This window comes from Protopterus annectens, chromosome 12.part0, assembly GCF_019279795.1.
Source record: "Protopterus annectens isolate FY-2018-M chromosome 12.part0, PAN1.0, whole genome shotgun sequence".
Lineage (NCBI taxonomy): Eukaryota > Metazoa > Chordata > Ceratodontiformes > Protopteridae > Protopterus > Protopterus annectens.
This window is the reverse complement of record NC_056746.1, coordinates 65,004,021-65,027,417: the sequence shown is the minus strand read 5'-3', so window position 1 is coordinate 65,027,417 and position 23,397 is coordinate 65,004,021.

Genomic DNA, 23,397 nt, shown 5'->3' with positions numbered 1-23,397 from the left:
ACACTCATTCAGTGTCATTCATGCCCCTACAAACATACATACATATGTCCACACACTCACACTCTATCCCTTACAGTTTCAGTTGACTTACCTGTGTACTGAGTAATTCCATAGAAGATAATGGGTGACTGCTAACAAAATAGGTTGTTTACTTTTTCCTCTGGAAGTTAAAGTCAGAAGTCAGAATGGAATATGGAGCTGCAGGAACCTTGCAAGAAAAGGCTTCAGCATTACAATAAGTCTTTCTCAATCTCAGGGACTGTGTTTTGTGTTATGAAGAACTCCCTCATTATGAGTCATAGCTATGGTTAAAATATGCTGGATTTCTTGGATTATAATATTTTGAAACTGTTGATGAACAATCGTTTAACTGTTAACTTATAAATGCGCATGATGTATGTAACCAGAAATTGAAAATGTGATAATAATATAAATAATAGCAGTCATTTTTCCTTTAATCAGTCTTTAATATTATGGGCAGCCCATACACACACACACACACACACACACACACACACACACACACACACACACACACACACACACACACACTGCATCCTATGCTTTGGGTGGTACTACCAATTTCTATTACATACTACAGTCACATTGGAGGTTACCATTCTAAATAAAATATCAATTATATATGCATTTCTTGTTTCTGTCGTATAATTAGAAAATGCCTTTTTGAAACAGAGTGCTTGAATTGGTCTAATTTGAGTATCTGCATTTTACATGTAGAAACGACTACCATATAAGCATGCAGAAATGAAAGATAAAAAAAAATTCCATGAAAAAAGAAGTAAATGAAAAAGTATAATTTTCAGGATGTATGCACATTTATCTCCATGACACATCTACCTCAGCTTGAAACACAGGCAAACTATGCAGAGATAGAGATTAATATTATTTTCATATAAGTCATCATAAAAACCATTATATATGAATTTCATATTCAAAAGTGCAGTGTATGCATTTCTGTTTTCAGCCCCATGGGTTGCAGAATACTGTAGCTTTATACATGAGTTAATATCATTGTGTTTTTATTTAATTTAAAATATTTTTATGGTTATTTCCTTTGATATTGCTTGATGCTGACTCCTAACTGGAAGACTTCACCCCTACCCCTTACTTGAATATGCTAACAACAATGTTGGAAAAAGAGAATATCCTTCAAGTGCAAGCATATTAGTGATATAAACTGTGACTTCATAACCAGCAAATTATGGGAAGTAATGTTGGAGAAGGTTTAACATATGGGAAATATCACTGGGAAAAGATATCAATGGAGGAATGTGAAATGGCGTTTGGCCAAATAGATGCTGCCCAAGTGGATTAGAGCGAATTTTGTCACAGCGTGTCTGTGTTGTCAGTATTCTTTCCCATAATTTAATAAATGTAATATTTTCTGCATGTCCCTACAATACAAAGGTGAATCTGCAACTTAACAAACAGAAATGTTGTTGTACTAAATGTTTACTAACACTATGCAAATTATGTTTGTCTTGCAGTCCTTCTGCATTTAACCACTTAAATATTTAATTGTCATTAGAACATGAAGTTGGAATCTCTATCCACTACCACTTTAACTTGATCGGTTTCAACCTTACAGCTGGTGGATTACCTGATTACTGAGTCCATGAGTCCATGAGTCCATCTTGCTTTTCTGTCATAACCCTGGCAGCAGTGACAAGGATACATACATATAGATAAATAGACAGATAGATCAAATTAAGAATAGCAGTTCCAACAGCTGTTGTTTAGGAGGTCTACTTGAATGTCAATGTTTTTTCTTTTTGATCTTTTATATACAAAAAAGTGAGATATTTTCATAGCAAATGAGACTAAAAGTCATACAAACTGAGAGTTCATTGATCGAAACAAATACACTTCAGTTATCTCATTTGGACTATTGCAGAGCCTTAGTCTGGAAATATCTATACAAACCGCTTATCAGGTACAGAAGTGGTTTAGAATGTGGCACTCATGATAACCAGAGGACACCTAGGGGTTCCGTAATGTCCCATGTTCTGTTGATACTCCTTTGTTGTCTAGTGAGTGATGAATCGTCTATATGTACTACTTTTGATGTATAACATCACACATGATTTGGGATTCACCTGATGAAAACATCAAGCCAAACATCAGCAGCAGTATAAAACTCTTCAGAAGCCAATGAATGCCTGATATAGAACCAAAACAAGAAATTGCCTTAAATAAAAAAGGATGAAATTAGGTTATATTACGAGTAAGAAATGTGTACAAATGTACAAGTGGAACAGGAGCAGAAGTAAGGACTCAAGCCAATATACAAAAATTCAAGAATATCCAGATAGTGAAATCCATAAGTAGAGTCCAATCAATGATAATAAAATCCACAAGAGTTTATTCAATTATAAACGGATGAGCGCTTTCACTACATAAGCTTCATCAGATCCATATTAAAAACACAGCAAATGACTCTGTATATATATATATATATATATATATATATATATATATATATATATATATATATATATATGAGACATAAAATTAATTAACCAATCAAGGTAAATAAATTAACCCTGCCTATCCATTTAAAGAGACAATACCTATAGATAAAAATTATAATATATAACTCTCATAAACCTAAAAAACAGAAAAAAGAAAATAAATACATATCAATATGACACAAAACATTTACATAAACACCAAAATATATAAAATATATAAATACAGATACAAAAAAATATGTAAAAATATATATGTAAATATAAAAACAATATATTAGTAGGGTAGCCATATATACATAGGGTATATAAATTATTTTATGTGTCTACGCTGTCTCAAATTGGGTTTAATTGATGCCCTTTCATTGAGACCTGATCCTCTGTCAGCTCTCAATAAAATAATCCGGCCACTTTCTTTGCCTTCAGTGTATGACATAATGTTACCACCCCTCTTATCTGGGGTGATAACTTCTAACACCCTGAATAAAAATTCATGGTCAATACCATGCTGGATAACATGTTTAGCTAGGGCATTATGTAACGTACCCTTCCTGATGTGATATCTATGTTCTCTCATCCTATCTCGAAGTGGGCGGTTGGTCTTGCCCACATAGAAGGAGGAACAGATCTTACAGACAGCTAAATATACTACATGTGCAGTCATGCAATTCACATCAGCTCTCATGTAAAATATCTTGTCTAGATCTGGATGAAAAAACTGTGTACTGCCATCAATGAGTGAGCAAAAATTACATTGATCACAAGGTTTAGTACACCCTGTCTTATTAGGACGTCTATCAGGCTTAGGGTAACATAGTAACCTTTTTAAGTTACTTTTATTCTTAAACAAAAAATGTGGTCCATCCCCAACTATCTTTTTAAGATCTTCATCAACTTGCAGGACACTCCAATATTTATTAACAATCTCCCTGACTTCAAAATGGTCAGATGAGAAAAACATAGAAAACCTTACATGAGGTTCAATCCTTTTTTCTATGACTCCACTACTAGCACAAACAGGTCCAAAATATGGAATTGCTACTGTTGAGCGTAACTTATATGCTTTTTCCAAATAATGATTCACGTCTCCTATTTCATACCCTCTAACTAATAATCTGTTCCTTAAACTTTCCAAATCATTCATGAACCCAGTATCCATAGGATTTAATCTAGAGGCCCTAATGGCCTGTCCTTTCATAATATTTCTAAATATGAAGGATGGGTGCATACTAGATCTCAAAAGTAACATATTACAATGACATGCCTTTCGATAGACACCTGTGTTTATGAGGCCACTAGGTAACCTCTCAATATAAAGATCTAAGAATTCAATTTTATGTTTGGAGTGTTGCATAGTGAATTTGAGACAAGTAGTTAAATCATTCATGATGGTGTGCATAGATGTCAACTGTGTTGATGTCCCCTTCCATAAAAAAAAAAGGTCGTCCACAAACTGTCGATAAAAAACTACATGTTCCTTAAATAACACCTCACAAAATAATACGTGCTCTTCCCAGTATGCTAAAAACATGTCGGCGTAGCTATTCGCACATGGTGTGCCCATAGCTACGCCATCACATTGTCTATAAACAACATCTTTGAACATAAAGATGTTATTTTCAAGAACCAATTCTAAAAAATGAACAATCAATTCTATCATAATTTCTGAATAGTCACTATGCTGTCTAAGATATGCAGAGACATACGTAAGTCCAAGTCCATTCGGAATGACTGTAAAAAGGGATTGGACATCAAATGTGACAAACAAGCAGTCATTTATAGACCCTTGCTGCTTAATACATTCATAAAGTTCAAAGAGGAATTGTTTGGAATCTCGTAACACAAACATATTGTTATTCAATACATGCCTAAGATGTTTCTCAATGAAAACCGATAGATGTTCGGTAACCCAACCTCTGCCTGAGACAACAGGTCTCATAGGTGGATCAGTTGGGTCCTTATGTATCTTAGGTAGTCCATGTATAATGGGAATAACAGGTGTCCGAATGGAAAGATAATCAAATAAATCTTTCTCTATTAAATTACTTTTGAAAATATCCAGTAAAACAAAACCTACATAGCTAATTGTTTCTTGCACAGCTTCAATAGTAATAATCTTATAAAACTTATCATGTAACATGGTTTCCATAGAGATATCATAGTGTGATAAATCCATGACCACAACTCCACTGCCCTTGTCAGCAGGTCTAATGATAATAGTGGAGTCATCTTGTAATTTTTTAAGACTAGATCTCTCCTTAAAGGTAAGATTGTCATGCTTCTTAAACTTCCTATTTTCCTGTTGCTATAGTAACTATGCAATTCATCCTCTGTTAGTTTCAGAAATGCCTCAACTAGAGGATGATTAACAGGAACATATTCACTCAAATTCTTAAATACAAATCCACTGTTTTCAGTTGAATCATTGTAATATCCTTTGTATAAATACTTAAGCATCACACTCCTACAAAATAATTTGAGATCAGTTATAGTGTCTATCAACCTGCTCTGATTTTTAGGGATAAAGTTTAACCCTTTACTTAGTAGACTAATATCCTCTTGTGTTAATATCATACTAGATAAATTATATACTAATGCTTGTTTGTCCACATTTTCTTCAGGGTTTGATGATGTAAGGGTTCCCCTGACAATTTTCTTTTCTGTCTGCCCCGACTCATGGAGCGTGATCTCCGCAGACCTTTCTCCATTCGTATGGGCAAAGGAAAAGACAAATCAGAATTTATATTGCGCTCAGCAAAATCACTCTTAGTCTTAGGTCTGACTACAGGCTCAGGTTTTCAGATAATACAGGCTTATTCTTAACTACATACACATTACAAGTAGTCTTATGTAATGATAAGAATTCCAAACAACTATGATTTGCAAATCATAACTGCATGAAACAGTTTATTTTGTCCTAGCCCTAATCACTAAACCCATTTTTATTCAGCTCACTAGCTGATAAAAAGATTGAGCTGGAGACCGATCATTGTAATCCGAGGACTAGCACTTGATAAAGTTTTAGTTATTAAGATGAAATATATATATATATATATATATATATATATATATATATATATATATATATATATATATGTGTGTGTGTGTGTGTGTGTGTGTGTGTGTGTGTGTGTGTGTGTGTGTGTGTGTGTGTGTGTGTGTGTGTATGTATATATATATATATACATACACACACACACACACACACACACACACACACACGTAAAATTAAGTCAGCTCTCTTCTTTTTTCACCTTCATGCACTTTTTCCACTTTTAAATTTAATTCTGAGGCTGAATGTGCTATGCACTATTTTCTGACAAAAATTTCCACTTCTCTGTGGTAAATCATTTATCTATTTTTTCAGTCAAATAATTTTTTCATTGAAACTTTACATAGTAGCAAAGTGAAATTTGCCAGAAAACATTTCTCAACAATTCCATCAATCCAATTCACCCAATATCTAAAAAATACCTTTTGCTGATTTCTTGTTCTTGCACACTGTACATACCAAACCCACAACTGAACAGCTGAACAGTAGCAACAATAACTAATGTACAGTATGAGGCTAGCCAACAGTGCAGCTGAAATAACACCCCAAGTGGAGGTCCCCAAGTTTAGAAATCCCTACTGTGTCCCTGCCCTGCCTGGATTATCTTCTCTCACATTCTATCAGCTCTGAAATGAGCTGCCATAGCAAGTGTCTTCACCAGTCTCCCTTTTTCTTTGTAAATCAAAATGCCAAATCCATGAGGCTCATTTTTGCCTCATCTTGTCTTTTGCTTTAGCATCTTTAATGGCAACTTTTTGCTTAAATAAATTAATTATCAATGTGATAAAATACCTGTCTGATGAAAGGAGCCATTGTTGATGAATATATATATATATATATATATATATATATATATGTATATATATATATATATATATATATATATATATATATATATATATATATATATATATATATATATATATATATATATATATATATATATATATATATATATAAAACAAATGCTCTAATACTGTTTTGTCACTTCTGCAACAGGTAGGGTTTGATGTGACCTGTATCTTTAGTTGTAAAACATATATGTGCATTAGTTTGTTGCATATCTATTCCTCAGTACTATTATGACCCAGATTTTTTCTGTCAGTTTAATTCAGTGTTCCCTCCCACATGCCTTCCTCAAAGATTATGGCTTATTTGATAAAACTGTAATAAGGACCTTGCACATTCTTTTTTTCCCTCCCATTACATCTTCTTGACTCCAGTAACAGTTCTACCTATCATGGGATGCTTACATTAGAGTAGCAAGGTTTTGCGCTTGTTAAACTTTTTCCCCAGTTTAATGCATTTTAAAAACTGTATTTCTGAGGCTAAATTCAACATTAAATATCTTATACTGTTTGATTTTTTTTTCCTTTTCAGAATTTTTTTTTCTAGAGCATTAATGAGTCCACCTGATAAAGCCAGGCCATGGCCAATTTTATGAGCTCCAGATCATTTCTGCAAGGTTGCAACTTATTTCTGTTTTCAGATAGATTCACTGTTGCATTAAGTACCTCCATATTTCAAGGCCATAACTAGTTATCCTTGACTTTCCTCTAAAAATAATGACTTTATGCACACCTTGTAATCCTTTAAATTCACTTAAAATAATGTATTTCTAGCATGTCTTGTAATCAATTCCATTAAAATTATAAAAATATGACGACACAGTTGCAAAAGATAACAGCTTATATTGATATCGATAGCTATATCTATATCTGTAACTATATTCAGATATATGTGCATGGCATTTTTGAAGGTCATAGTAGTGTTCAGTTTGAAGTCAGGTTGGAAGAGGTCCCATGAGGTCATACTGTAAGCCGCTTCCTTGTGCAGTAAGAATGCAGAACAAAAGGACATTTCTGGCAAGATCACAAGGTGTAAAAAAGAAAATACAATAACTGATGAAAAGTACTATTACAGAACAGGAAGAACTGGTTGATAAAAAATGGTGGATGAGCAAGAAATGCAAACAGATGAAAACACAGAAAGGGGGAGGAAATGGGTTATCCAAGAAAGTACATATCTTTGTTACAAAATTTTGACAGTACTGTATCATAAGACAAGAGAAGAATGGAAGCTTATAACTGAGCAAAGAGTGACACAATGAAAAAGAAAGGAAAGGAAAGAACAAAAGCATTTTTTTATTTAACATTAATTGTCTAAATTGTGCAATGTAATGCAAGCCATCCCAGGGATTGAATAAACTCTGTGTAGGCTTAGCGAAAAGCCTTCAAGGAGTTTAAATTTTTAAATAAGTGCAGTACTAATTGCATATGCATGCTGTGCATCACATTTACATGGTTAAAAGTGAGGATTCATGGCCGCCAACAGGGGTTCAAGGCCAGGAAACTGAGTAAGTAGCACAAAGACATATAACCCAAGCAGACAAATTTATGTATGGCATTGACAGCCACAATGACTACCAAGGCTAAAATGAATCTAATGAATGCAGTAATAACACATTATAGAAATTTGTCCTCAGTGCAATGTATACTACAGCATATTTTTGGCATACTGAAATAAAGGTTTTGTGGTGATCATCAAGGGTACATGGACTGCAGGATAAATACACTAGTCTGAGAAGTGTGCACACTGAAAAGGGCCACAGGCATGAATGGCAGGAATGAATAAAGAGGAAGAGGACACATGAAACATGGTAATGCACACCAGATAAGGGCATGTCAATGTAAGTACACCCCAAAGACAAGAAAGTTGTAGCATAAACAGTAATCACATATGTACATATTACAGTATGTACTGCTGTTAACACCTCTTCTGCAGGTATATTCATATTATGTGACTGTCATATATGGTCACATATCAATGGAGATGATTCTCTGTGATATAAACACCCTGACAAGATCATTGGAGATGACATTTAGCAAGGACAGGATACACAATAGGGGGATGTGCATATTGTGAAGGTGTGCAAAATGACTCACTTGAATATGACTGAAATAGCAGCATAGTTCTCAGCCAATCAGATCACATAGCAACAGGCTCATGGACAACAGTAGACAGAAGCAGGAACAATCATGGACAAAATATCTGAATAATACCACCATTAATCTGTGACACTGACATAAAATATGTGAATGTGAGTTATTACACATGTTCTGCAGGAACACACTTCTACAAAGTTAATGGCTTGTCGGTAATCTATAAGGGGAATCAAGCACACCTTCCTCAAAAATGACCATTTTTTGGCAGTGTTAAGAGGGATATTGTTACACCTGTAGCTTAAATTAGGAGAAATAATAGCTAGTTGAGAGGTTTGCATGACACATATGCCACAATCCACACTTGCAAGTATCAAACCTATGCCATTGTCAATGAGCTGTGTATTTACTGGGTGCATCACAGAAAGACTTATCACACATGCATCTTGTATAACACCTTCAAGGGAAGTCTGCACTGTCAACTCCTAATGGTTATGTATCACAAAGAACAGTTATGTATGACCAGAAAGATGTGTGGAACCTTACTGTGGCAAAGATGATACACTTGAGTAAATCATCCCTGGAAGACATAGGTATTGACCATATGGATAACAACACGTAAAAACAACACATTATTATCAGTAGACTCCCTACACATAGCTGTGTACTGCATGCGTCTGACACATGTAACAGCAATGGATATTGTCTGCAGCATCTGCAACTGATGTGTGACTTAAGAAGTGATCCATTATAATGAATGGTAATGCAATATATAAGTCCGATGGCAATGCAGAAATATGCCCATGTACACAGAAACTACAGCACTGCAAAGTGTAACATATATGAGTGAGGATGCTGCCTCTGTGATACTGTTCACATCTTCCTTTTTTTTTTTTTCCATTAGGGGTCACCACAGGGAAACAATAGTCCACAAACCAGTTGGCAGTGAAGTTTTACAATGTTGAGTTGCCCGCATGGCACCTAATCTTCCATAGAAGGCACACACTCACACCTAGGGCCAATTAGAGTGTCCAATTCACCTGCAGCATATCATTGGAATGTGGGAAGAAACCCATGTGACCACAGGGACAACATGCAGACTCCACACAGAAGGCACCCTAGAGGAGAATCCAACCAGAAACCTCTTGCTGTGAGGTGGCAATGCTAACCGCTGCACCATGGCAACCACCCTGTGATGCTGTTCACATACCAAATGATAATTGGAACACAGATTTTATCAGCACATGTCAAACCCAAGACATGTTTCACATGATCACTGCCACTCTGACATTGCCATGGAACCTTTTATACAACCATGAAATCCTGACATGCATGCATAACTCTTCATGCAAACTATAAACTGGTAATACTGTTGTGATATACTGGTATATCTGTGATGCTGTACACTCACAGTATAGCTGTACCTAGGATAAAATTGTACATCATAGGTTTATAGGTACATAGGAGAGTACTAGGCTAAAATTCCAATATCCCATAAAGCCTAGCCATGTGTAACACGTTTCACAATTTTAAATAGCTATGTGAGCAATGTTCACAATGGTATGAGGCTATGCTATGTTTTCTAATGCCAACTGCCTCTATCCATGAGGGACACAGCTGCAAAAACAGGAGCACAATGATGATTGCACATGAAGATAGTCAGGCAAGGCCTTTGGTTAACATGACTGGAAGCTTGTTCCAGAGAATTGGTAGTGTCTGACAGTTGTATCTATCTGTACAACATGCTTTATTATGTCAGAGGCTCAGTTAACATCCTTGGAACAATTTAACCTCATGCAGTTTGCATTAACAGTGTAACATTTCCATCATTGCCAGACTGGAGACTGCCCTGTAGGCCAGACACAGACTGACCATTAGTAGTTTGTAGGCGATATAATACAGTGATAGGGCTTTCAATTTCTCCACATGGGACATGTTGTTTATACCATGCATCTTCTCTGTGCCATAACTCTGGGATTGTTCCAGCTGTTTTAGATGTGTGGAGAGTTACATGCAAAAGGGTGCATTGTACTTAGTAGTGTGATGAGGGCTGAGAACAATGTGACTATAATGTCCTTTGATGTGGATGTCCTGCCTATACTTAAGAGTTATGCTACATACAAGGGATTTGTCATCACTGTGATCACATGCTGGTGGAAGTTCTGACTACTATTTACCTGAGTACCTAGGTCATGTACTACTGGGTCTACTCATAGGGGAGTGCTGTCTATAGTGTAATTAGCATGGTTATTTGCTTTTAAAAGGGAAATAATTAAGCTTTTTGACTCATTTAGTGTGTCTTCATGGCTCTGGCAACAATCATTATGTGTGAATTACTATTTTATGCAGTATATACATACATCAATAGCGTTCTTGGATTCAGTGATTGTCCACAATTTGTAGTCGTCCACAAAGTTGTCCAGGCAAATGCTGTCATAAGTTTAATTTGGCTTCTGAGAATTAAATACTGAACAGGAAAGGCCCTAGTATGGATCCCTGAGGTACAGCCCTGGTCACTGGCCCCTTGCTAGAGGATAATTCACACACTTTGACAGTACATTTCCTGTCTGTAATCTATTTGTCTACCCACTAGGTGATATAGGTGTTTATGCCCACTTGAGACAGTTTCGTTGTAATTCCAGAATGTGGATTTTTGTCAAATGCCTTGGCCAGGCCAACATAGGTGTGATGCAGTCTTTTCCTCATCTATGCCCTAAGTGACAATCTTGAAGAAGTCAACCAGCTTTAACAGACATGATCTAGTCATACGAAATCCAAAATGTGTTAGCTACACATTCGGGATATTACTTGTGTCCTGTTTGATAAGGTCCATCATGATTCTTTAGTCTGCCTTACAGATGAGGTGAGTCAGGCTTATGGGTTTATAATTTTTCTGGTCAGAGGATGTTCTCCCCTTGTCCAGACAGATAACTATTGCTGTACACCCTTCTGCCAGAACATAGGCTGTATGCAGGCTGTGTTTTAGTAAGGATCCAACTTGTAGGTCATGGTTTAAGTACTTGGGAAGTTAACCTGGATGTTGTCAGCGCCCATTGATGACATGTTATTAGCTTTACAGAGAGCTGATCTCCTGAAAAAATAAGCTGAGTGAAAAAATAAGCTGAGTAATGTTTGCATGTATACTTTGGCTGATGGTTAATGGGGACAGGGGGATGAAGTTTGATCCAAATTGACAGCTAGCAGATTGTCAGTTTTCTCCATTTGAGTATGTCTGGTGTTATCCACTAATAGCTCTGCACTTGTGTATTCGCCTTAACATTTCATACTTATTTAAAAAAAATGATTTGTGACAAAACCTCCAAATACAAACCTGAGTTTGCATCACATGCCACACAGTTCACAGTCATACAGTCATACAACTTTACGTGTGTTACATAATTACATCAATTGTAAGCCTATGCATGCATATCTATATATATATATATATATATATATATATATATATATATATATATATATATAGTTACACTTCAGAATTTCGAATTACTGAAATCCCGAATTTCCGTAATTCGAGACCATGAAGCCAAAAACCAGAATGCCAAAAGTGCATAAGAGCGAATTCGAATATCTCAAATCCACACTTATGCATTTCCGGTGCATTGCGTGTAGTGTTATGGTGCCTGAAATTGCAGGTGAGTGAGTGTTTGTGTGTGTTTTTGTAGGTTGTTGGTCTTTGTGTATGTGTGATGTGTATTTGTGTGCGAGCGAGTGGAGGATGGCATGGTGCGAGTTTTTTTTTTTTTTTTTATGTTATGTGCTACCTTGGAGTTGGTATATATAAGTAGGCGGGGTGTGGGGGGGTGCAGGGGTGCTTGCCCCCCCTGCTTATCTGTAATGTGGGTTTGTGTGGTTTGTGTGCTCTGGGTGAAATGGTGTATGTGTTATGTGGTGTATGGTGTATGTATGTTCGTGATTGTGGGATTTGGGATTGTGGGTTTTGGTTTTGTGAATGGTTTGACTTTATAGTCTCGGGTCACTGAAATTCGGGATTTCAGTGATTCGAGATTATGACGTGAAACCATAAATATATATATATATATATATATATATATATATTATTTTTTTTTTCATTATAAACTTGTGTGTGATTGCCCTGATACCATATATTGGCACATTACAAATGAGGTGAATGTGGCTCAGTTACTGACACATGTGATGACAGGCAAAAAATAGTGCTGGGGACCACCTCAGTAATCCTTGGGAATAGTAGCAAAGTTATACATACAATGAATTCACCAAGGTTGCAATTGTATCACAACTCATGATACTTTGTGTATATAACATCATTACAAAATGTGGATGGCACAAGACTTATGTGCCATGTAATCAGTATGACATTATACTGATATATGCCACACAACATTTAATGATAGTAGGTATACATATGCACACCTGTGACATACTGCAAGTGTTACTGTGATGGATGAATGAGAACTGCATAGAATGTCCAAATCAGCAAATGAAAACCTCCTCACCAAATGTTGTTCTGCCAAAGCACCAGTACAATTCCAGAGCAAAACAAATAGCAGCAACCACCACTCAGATTTCTTGTTTTATTCCAATAAAAAAGTGATAAGTAGCAGCAAAATACACAAAAGATAAGCACTTTCGGGCTGTTCCCTTCTTCAGATAAAAATGTTGTATGACACTGTTGTTTAAAAATAGAGTGGCAACCAATCGTGTCTTAGTACAAAACCCACCTTTTCTTGAGTGTGGGTTTTAAAGGGACTACCTCATTTAATCCTGGATACCTATGTGCTGTCAATTCCACTATCCATCTAGTTTCTTCCAACTCTGTATCATTCATTATGTCCCCACCTCTATGTCTCTTCCTTATATTCCAGATAGCCTTAAACTTAAAATAATGACCTTCATTATTGGAAACATGCCTGGCTAGGGCATTATGTTCGTTCCATGTTCTTATAGCAGACAGGTGATTTAGAATCCTGACCTTGAATTTGCAGTTAGTCTTGCCCACATAGTAGCATGTACATAGTTGACATGTTGCAAGGTATACCAACTTGTGAGTGTTACAGTTTGCTTTTGCCCCAAAATAATACTCCCTGCCTGTGGCTGGATGTATGAAAATGTTATTCTTATCTATGCTATTACACGCTTTGCCCCCCACACCCCCTGCTAACTATATATTCCAACTCTGAGATCGCACTACAGTGAGGAGAGGGATGAATGTCACAGTCTGCACTGTACTATGATCTCTAGACCTTAGATCAATGTCATATCAGTGAATGCACAGTGGCATTCACTGATATGAACTACTGATGGCTGGCAACATGGCAATTGACCATCTACCATCCGATATCCTATTTGCAAAACATCTGCACTCAGGATTTTGATAATAAACCAATATAGATGTATATTTAAGTTTGTTGAAAGGCAGTAATATCAACATGCATACTGCTGACACCAAATGATTGACATAATGCTCATTAACATGCTACTCTGCATGTACTGAGAATGACTCTCAGCACATGCAAAAAACGAAAAACAAAACACCAACAAAAAAAAAATAGAAAATTTAATTTTTTAGGAGGGAAAGCCCCACTGTCACCCCCCACCCACCCACTGCTTATCAAATATACTAACTCCAAAATCACTCAATTCTTGAAGAAAGAGCAAATTTGACCAACCTGAGAATAATCCTATCCATACCGCTTAACCTCTTAAAGCAAGAAATCTGAACAAAGCCATAAATAATGGGATGACAAAGTCCAAAAAATAAGCACAGTTTTTAAATATGTACTCACAAACTAAAGGAACAGACCAAAAATAAAAGGCAAAAATCTGGAAATTTTGTAAAACTCTAGATACTTCAGAGGTAAGGTCAGAACTGCTACTTTGTTGACAGATGTCAGCCATCTGTTTAGTTGAGCAAATGGTGTCAACGAAACAGATGGCAACCAACCAAAGTGCAATTTGACAAAAGTAGCAGCACCCATATATATGTGTGTGTGTGTGTGTGTGTGTGTGTGTGTGTGTGTGTGTGTGTGTGTGTGTGTGTGTGTGTGTGTGTGTGTGTGTGTGTGTACAAATCAGAAATAAAATCACATTGTCATTAATCCACTTGCTGTATTTACATTTTCTAAACAGACCTGTTAGGATGCTGTTCTTGCACTACACATCATACACTAGATACACAAGATGCACATTTATTGTATGCTGCTGTGGCTTTTTTAGCAGCATCTAACACATATTTTGGCAGCTTAAGATCACAGCAGTCAAGTTCTTCATTCATTTTCACTGCTAATAATGAGTTCAATGTTTTTGCATTTAGAGACTGTAGAAATTCATGCTAAATGCTGTTTCAGCTTGTGCACTTGAGTGCAGCAAGCAAAACAGAGTCATCATAAGCTGCTTAAAGAGTGGCAGTTTCCCATCAATGCAAAGGTCTCTCAGAAGGTGTGACCAGTACTTGGACACACATGAGTGGGGCCCATCTACTGAACCTGTCAGATTCCCTGAGTCCTCATTCTGATACTGAGTAAACTCATCAATTTATTGTTCAGCCTCAGCATCATTTTAACAGACGCCCAGATGGAAACCAATATCCCTGACAAGCCCTGAATAAATATCAATTTTTTTGGCAGGATTAATAAGTAATGCAGCATCTTTCATTAAGTGATCCTGCATGGGAAACTTTTTAAACATTTTCTGCAGCAGTGCAGCATAAAACACTTTAACTTTTTTATAAAAGTTAAATTCGATAACTATGCCAGCAATATCCTCCTCATGGCTTCTTATGTACTGTTTAACTTCATAGCCAATATGCAGCTCACTCTTTGGCAGAAAAGAGGCACTGTCAGTCAACACAGACACATCACCATGTTTGATTAGTCTGACAACAGCTGCAAGTCTGTGGAGTCTGCCAGCATACTGCTGCAGGAGTTTATGCACAGTGGCATGCAATGTCAGAAGTTGACTTTCTTCGCTTTAAAGCTGAATGTTGAACTCCAATAAAGGTTCCAGTGCATTCTTAAGAAAAATAAAAATCATATCCATTTCAAGACTCTGTAGACATTTAGAGATCAAGTCAATCTTAGTAGAATGTGGCTCCACAGACAAAAAATATGAATACAGAGCTGGCCACATGGCCAATGTTCTATTAATTACCTTCCCCAGACTCAGCCATCTAGTAGGTGTATGTGTAATAATCTTGAGGGGGTCACTTTCTGTGAATAAAGCAAATTCTTCCAGTTTTTGTTGTGTTTGTGCACTGGAACTGAAATGACAGTACACATCATATATAAGTTCTTTAATTGGTGACTGTAGTGCTTTTACACCAGCCTTACTACATAGATGTGCTAGGTGGCACAGACACTCACATTTACAATTGTAGACCGCATCCATTACATGAGATAACACAGAATTGTGTTTCCTAATCATTGAGGCAGCATTGTCTGAAGAAAAGGCAACAATGTTGGAAACTGGAATGCTAAATTGTCTCAGAGTGGACATTAAAGCATCAAACGATGCTTGTCCAGTTCCTGACACACATTCTGGCATATTATGGATCCGTATTACATTTTTGCCTGCCTTTTCATCAAGGTAACTAACAAAGATTACCAACACTTTATCGTCACCCATGTCTGTGCTTTGGTCCATATACACAAAGAATGGTCATTTCTGGCAGACAACAGCAGCGTCATTCTGATAATGAGGCCCCAGAACATCCCATGCAATCCATGCTGCCTTCGTTACTCCACATGTTATTTTCCTGAGAACATCTTGATCCTCTCCACATTTCTTCATAAACTTCAGGATGTGTTTTTATACTGCAAATAACAAGTTGTGCTTTGCAAGGAGCAACTCAAAACCAAACTCTTCCTCAACCACCTTTGTATTTGCTAAGCTGTGAGAACCAACAAAGTCTGCCATAGTCCTTCCAGCTGCATGCTTGCAATTCTGTCTGTGTTCCTCACTGTTGGCATATTGTTGCAGATCATGCCGGCCACCATGATGGATCGTTACATCTGTGTTACAGGTCTTGCAGAAAGTATATTTCACTCTGTGCCTACTCACAGAAAGCCAGTCAAAGGCACTTTATATATCTCCTATTCTTTGGAGTGCTGTCTATAGCCATATTCCTGTCCTCATCATAATCTGGGCAGTCTGTACCTTGGTTTGTAAAACACTGGTGTTACTGAGAAAAGAAAGAAATGGGGCTATACTGCTGAAAAAAAAAGAACCGTCTCCGAAATAACTAAGATACGGGGCAACAGGCCCACAACTTACCCACATCACTGGACATTTCTGGTCTTTGCACCTTCTGCTGCTCATCTCTACTTCTTTTGCTAACTATAAAGGCCTACATAATAACTCTATTCACTCCCTTGCTTCGATGATGACACTTGCAGTCCTCTGGTGCTCACTTGCCCATCTAACCAGTGTTAAAGAAGGGAGAGATTCATTGGAAAATTACATTTTCAGTATGATTAAAACAGTCCTGCTATCTCAAAATTCATGTTGAGGATAAACAAACTCAGCTTTATCTACTTGCAAAACACTTCAAACTGTATCGTGAAATATATACACTACATCATGACAATACTACCTGCAGTACTACATCTTGACAATACTACCTGCAGCACTACATCATGGTTATACTCCCTGCAGCACTACATCATAGTTATACTACCTGCAGCAATACATCATGACAATACCACCTGCAACACTACACCATGACAATACTACCTGCAGCACTTCAGAAGTGTTCTAGTCCTGTTCTACACCCTAGCATGCACCTGGCAAAGGTGCCTTGAAAAGCTAAAGGATGGCACGCAATACTTACAAGAATGTGACATTTCAGACATGTTGGCAGTCATGACCAAAGAATGTAAGCTCTCACATCTAACCACCAAAAAACAAATCACATATCCCAAACATCTGTAGATCAAGAAATTCCAATATTCTACTGTAAAAGGTTCAACGTCGAGCAGGCACCTCGGCGTTCGTGAAAATCTACTGCCAATCATTAGCGGACCGGAGTTCCACTGTGGCGACCCCTAACCGGGAAAAGCCAAAAGACAACAACAACAACACTAACTGCAAAAGATTATATACAATGGCTGCAGTGATACTGGCATAAATGTCCTACAAAATATTGCTGCTCTTACCTTGAGACATTGGCAAATTAAGAGAATGCGCATTAAACATTTTCTGAAGTAGAACTGCATAATCTACAATGTATGTACTGTACCTGTGTACTATGTATGTATTCTACGTACGTTCCAAAGTTCAGCCGTACACCACAAATCTATTACTTACCTTTATTTTTAAAATTAATATTTTTTTGATTGTTCTCTCCACTGTAACTGTTTGTGCCGCATACCACTGTAAAAACATGTCTCTTGTAATTTGTGTATATACTGATCATGTCTAAATAACTAAATGTGTCTGTAATTTTTCTTTGTGGAGCTTTTCTCCCCGGGCCTCTGCTGAAAAAAGGCCTTTTCGGCTCAGTCAGACACCCCCGGTTAACAAATGTAAAATAAAAAAATAAATAAATAAATAAAATAACTGTCAAGGGACATGCATGACATTTCTCCAAAAGACAGCAGTATAGCTCTTAAAATAGGGAAAAACCTACAGATAGGTACTGTACACTGAATGTATTAGTGAAAACTAAAACATTAACAGAATAGAGGCAATTTTAATTGTCTTGTGCACAGCTAACAAAACAAATCCTGAAAGTTCACAGGTTCATAGTTGTGTACTAGGCTAATGGCCCTGAAGCCTTTACAAGCCTAGCCCATAGGATTACCCTAGCACTGTGCCACCTGACCTTAGTTCCCATTGCCTCTGTCAAGCAGAGCCACTGGAGTGATCCCCAGGGTGAATTTTCTATTTCCCATCCACTCATCAAGATTTTTCTTGAAGAGCACCAGGGAGGTGCTCTGTTTGGCATGTATGACAGGTCTATTCCATAACATGGGCAGCCTCTGGGTTATGAACCTGTCCCTCCAGCTTGTTTTGTTGATTGTGGTAATGAGGTTGAGGTCTATGGAGCGTGTGCTATGGAGGGATTGGGAATTCTTTAGATGTAGTATTTCTAAAAGAGCTGGGTCAGACATGGATTTGTAATTCAAGCAGAGATCACCTTTAAGTAGACAATATGAGACAGAGAATAGTTGGAGTTTTTTGAGTCTGTCCATATAGAACAAGTGTTTAAGGCCTATGATCGTCTTTGTGGGGTAGTTTTGTGGCCTCTCCAGTTGTTGAAGGCGTCTAGTGAGGTACATGCCAAATGGGGCATTGTACTCGATGATTGATCTAATGAGGGAAGAGTAGAGGGAGACAATGACCTCTTTCTTCCTGGATGCAAAACCCTCAGTAATGAGATGTGCCACATAGAAGGACTTTCTGACCGCAGTGGCAATGTGGTGGTCGAAAGAGAGGTTGCTGTCAACCTGTGTTCCCAGATCTCTTATAACTCCTTCTCTGTTCAATGGACTACCATCGATGTGGTAATTCATGGGAACCAGGTTTTTCTGAAAGGAGATGAAGACACATTTTTTTGGCATTGAGCTTAAAGCCATGGTTCTGACACAAGTCATTGGTGTCAGTGATGCCTTTCTGTAGGATGTCAACATCACCTTGGAAGTTAATAATAGCTACCAACTTGCAATTGTCTGCAAAATTTGTCAGCCAGAGTCCCTTTGTGTTGGCCTGGACTTCAGAGAAGTAGATACTAAACAGGAGAGGACCCAGGACTGATCCCTGTGGGACTCCACTAGTGACAGGTCTGCAGTCTAACTTGGAGTCAGCTACTTTCAAACTGTGGGTTCTATCTGTGAGCCAGTTTGTAACCCACCTAGTGATATAGGAGTTGATGCCTAGCTTAGTGAGTTTTTCTATGATTCCTGAGTGAGGAATGGTATCAAAGACTGGCCAGATCAAGGTAGGCTGTATGAACCACCTTGCCTTCATTCACAGCTCCGGTGATTTACTCAAAGAATCTGACCAGGTTGAGCAGGCATGATCTACCCTTCAAAAAAACAAACTGTGTGGGATCCAGAGTTTGGAGAGTCCCTATATCCTTGTTTATTAGGTCCATGGTGATGCATTCCATAGCTTTGCATATCAGACTCATCAGGCTAATGGGGCGATAGTTCCCAGGGTCTGTAGTCGCTCCTCCTTTGTGGAGATGGATGACTGTAGCAGTGCGCCATTTGGTAGGGACAAAGCCTGAGGTGAGGCTGTGATTGAACAGGGCACACAAGTGTGGTGCCAGTTTACTGTGCAGTTCATGTAGAATACAGCCAGGGGTATTGTCAGGTCCCATAGAAGCTGTATTCTTGGCATTGAACAGTGCTGTTTTAACCTGTGCAGCAGTAATACTGGGTGCCTGGCAATCCACTGGTATTGTGATTGGCCCTTTGGTGAGGGAGAGAGGGGTAAAGTTGGCACTGAATCTGTTGACCAGTATATTGGCAATATCTGTTGGCTCAGTATAGGAGGTACCATTGTGCAGTAGCTCAGAGCAAATCTGGGTATTGCTGTGGAGGATTTTTACATAACTGTAGAAGGCCTTGTGGCTGTCTGTACTATCTGCTGCAATTCTGTTTTCATAGCTAGCTTTAGAGGATTTGATGAGGGAGTTTTTCCAGTCTTGTGACTTCACCTTATTCTGCATCAGTTTCCTCCTTCTGTTGTAGAGTTTATTTATGGCAGGACACCACCAGATTGGCTTCCTTTTTTTGGAGGATAGTGTCTTGTTTCTATTGAGTATGGTGAGAACCATGCATTCGTGTACATGTTCATACAGTGCATTGTTGTATGATTCGGTGGTCATGCAACTATTCTCCATTTGCATGGGTGCCATGAAGTTAGCCACCTCTGTTTTTAGAAGCCCAAAGTTAGCTTTGGAGAAGTTTTTCATGATGGTTACCTTTGTGTGTGTGTGTGTGTGGGGGGGGGGAGTTCCAAGGTGATTAGTTTGTGGTCGGATCTAACCAGGGAGGAGTTGACTACTGGTGTAGAGCAACAGTCGCCCATGTTAGTAATGACCAGGTTAAGGATGTTGCTACCTCTAGTGGGGGTAAGAACAAGCTGGTCCTGGGCATTGGAATTAATGAATTCCAGGAAACATTGGGCAATTGTATTGGTACATAAGTAGTTTTCCCAGTTAATGGAGGGGTATTTGAAGTTGCCGAGTATGAAAGTGTTAGGTTGGACCCTAATATTCTCCAGGGTGCTTAGGAACGTGGAGTGTGAATCTTTGGACATGGTTGGGGACCTGTAGCAGGCGATGACCTGAATCGCTTTCTTACCCAATGCTAGCTGTACCTGAAGTATCTCTGATGAGTTATGTTGGGCTACCAGTCTGGAGGTGTGCACATCCTTTATGAATATGGAAACACCACCGCCTTTGGAGCTTCGGTCCAAGTTCTGGGGCTTAAAGTTGTGGAATGAGTGATAGCCTGGTAGTGCAGGGGTGCTTTCTCCTGCCTTGAACCAGGTCTCTGTCATAGCACAAATGTTGATGTTCTCCATTTTAAGGAGTGCTTCAGCTGAGTGCATTTTAAGATTTAGACTTCTAGCATTGAGCAGCATGACCCTCAGATTGCATTTGTTTGTAGCTGTTACGGTGGTAATTTGATCTTTGGAACACCGCCTAAAAAGGCAGTATAGGGGTGGCAAGAGCCTTGGTCAGTATCTGGAAGCCCAGGGGTGACAGATGTAGGCCATCTCTGGGAAAACATTGAGGTCTGTCAATCATGTCATCCCAGGCAGGCAGATACAGGATCTCCTTAGAATGATATCAGAAACTTAGCCAATTGTTGAAATCAATCATTTTCTGCTTGTACTGCAGTATCATTCTGGGTGATGGTAGGAAGCTGCCCAGGGCTAGGATCATACCCACATGGGCTACATAATCCAAGAGCTTCTCCATGTCTCTTTTCATGTAGTCCAGCGAGGTACGTCTCAGGTCATTCACACCCAAATGTACAATAACCGAATCATATTTGTACCTGTTGTTGAGGGACCTGACTGCATGCATTATGTGGTATATCCTGGCACCTGACGGCAGATGACTGTTACTTTCTCTTTATTCAACCTAGTGAGTGGGACATCAGTGTGCCTCACTTTTGAATCACCTATGACTAGTGTGTTGGGCATGCTGTTTTGCCTTAGAGGCTTTGGTTGAGTGGCACACTGTATAGGAGAATTATGTCTCATGATTAGTGTTATTTTGCAGTGGTCAAGTTCATTTCTGCCTTGGAGGTCTCTGCTGTTTGGGTAGATTTTTATTGAGAGTCTCCAAGAAGGTGGGTGTGTGGTTAGTGTTTTTATGTGAAGGCAGCACTGGTGTGTGTTTTGGAGGGCTATGTGTTCCATGTGGTGTGGTGTCAGTGTTGACCTTCTCCTCTTGGCCAACTATTTTGGTCTTGGCTGGAGAGTGCATGGCTTCCAATTTGGATATATAAGTGCATCTCTCGCAAGTCTGAGTGTTGGGAGGTAAGAGGAGAGGGTTGTCAGTGTACATGAGGCAGCTGCTACATTGCCTCAGGATGCCCAAGTTCACCAAATAAATAGGAGAAAGCACAGGGCGTTCTGACCTTTAGACATGGCTGGAGGGGTGGGCATTAATAATAAGTACTGGAGCTGTTTCCTTGTAGAACATTTAGTGATGGTAGCACATTTGTGTGCTACAATAATTGCTACAAGATATCTGGTAAGATGCTAGACTAATAAGCTAGTAAAAGTGTAGTAGAGGAGAGAACTAGCAGATCTAACTGAAAATTTGAACAGCAGACTTTCTGGCACCACTCAGAAGCTTACAAACAGTCATGTATACAGCAAATCTGTATCTGGACTAGACTAGCTACAGGAAAGGCAGGAAACAAGCGCAAACATGGGGTTTTAAACCAGAAAGTTAAAAGAGATGAAAAAACTGCCCAAAGAGCCAATAGACTACCATTTCTGGGCCAGAAACCACTCCTGTTGTGGTAGATAGGCTATCTGGTGCTTACCACTCCCACTGATAAGCTAGAAGGCTTCCCTCCAACACAGAAAGGCTTGGGGAGGCTCAGAAGCTTACATACAGTCCTGGATACAGCAAATCTCTATCTGGACTAGACTACTTACAGGAAAGGTGGGAAACAAGCACAAATGCGGGCTTTTAAACCTGAAAGTTGAAATAGATGGAAAAACTGCCCAAATGGCCAATAAACTACAATTTCTGGCCAAAAACCACTCCTCTTATGATAGGTAGGCTACCTAGTTCTTACCACTCCCACTAATATGCTAGAAGGCTTCCCTCCAGCACAGAAAGGCTTGGGGGGCTCAGAAGCTTACAAACAGTCCTTGCATAAAAATATTTCAAGCATGAGCACTAATGCACTTCTAGCCTGCCAATATACCAAAACATTTGTACCCATAATAAGTGTTCAGGCTGTTCTTAAAAATATCTAAACTAGTTTCAGTAGTCTGTATGATGCACTTAAAATAAAATGAAAACACAGTAGCTGCCCTTTTCCAACATGTAAGTGATTGCAAAACAAACAAGATACCTGCAACAATTTTGTAACACTCTTTATAAAAACTAGCATGCCTGTATGTACAGTAAAATAGATGTATTCTGAGTACAAGACAATAGTAACCAAAAGAACCATCAGGAGAATTGCTAAATAAATTGCTGCGCAAATATCTGACAACACAAAAAAATCAAAAGCATAGGGTCTTAGGCCTTGCTATTATGAGCATGCATTGTAAAACTAGTACGACAAGCAAAATTAACCCTGCCTCTCAACCTGTTAGGACAAGAAATCTGTACAAAGGTTTATACTTTGGGTACAAAGGCCCAAAAGAGGGATACATTTTAAATAGTGCTCTTATAAACCTGGAAAGCTATTACAACAGGACTTGTGAATAT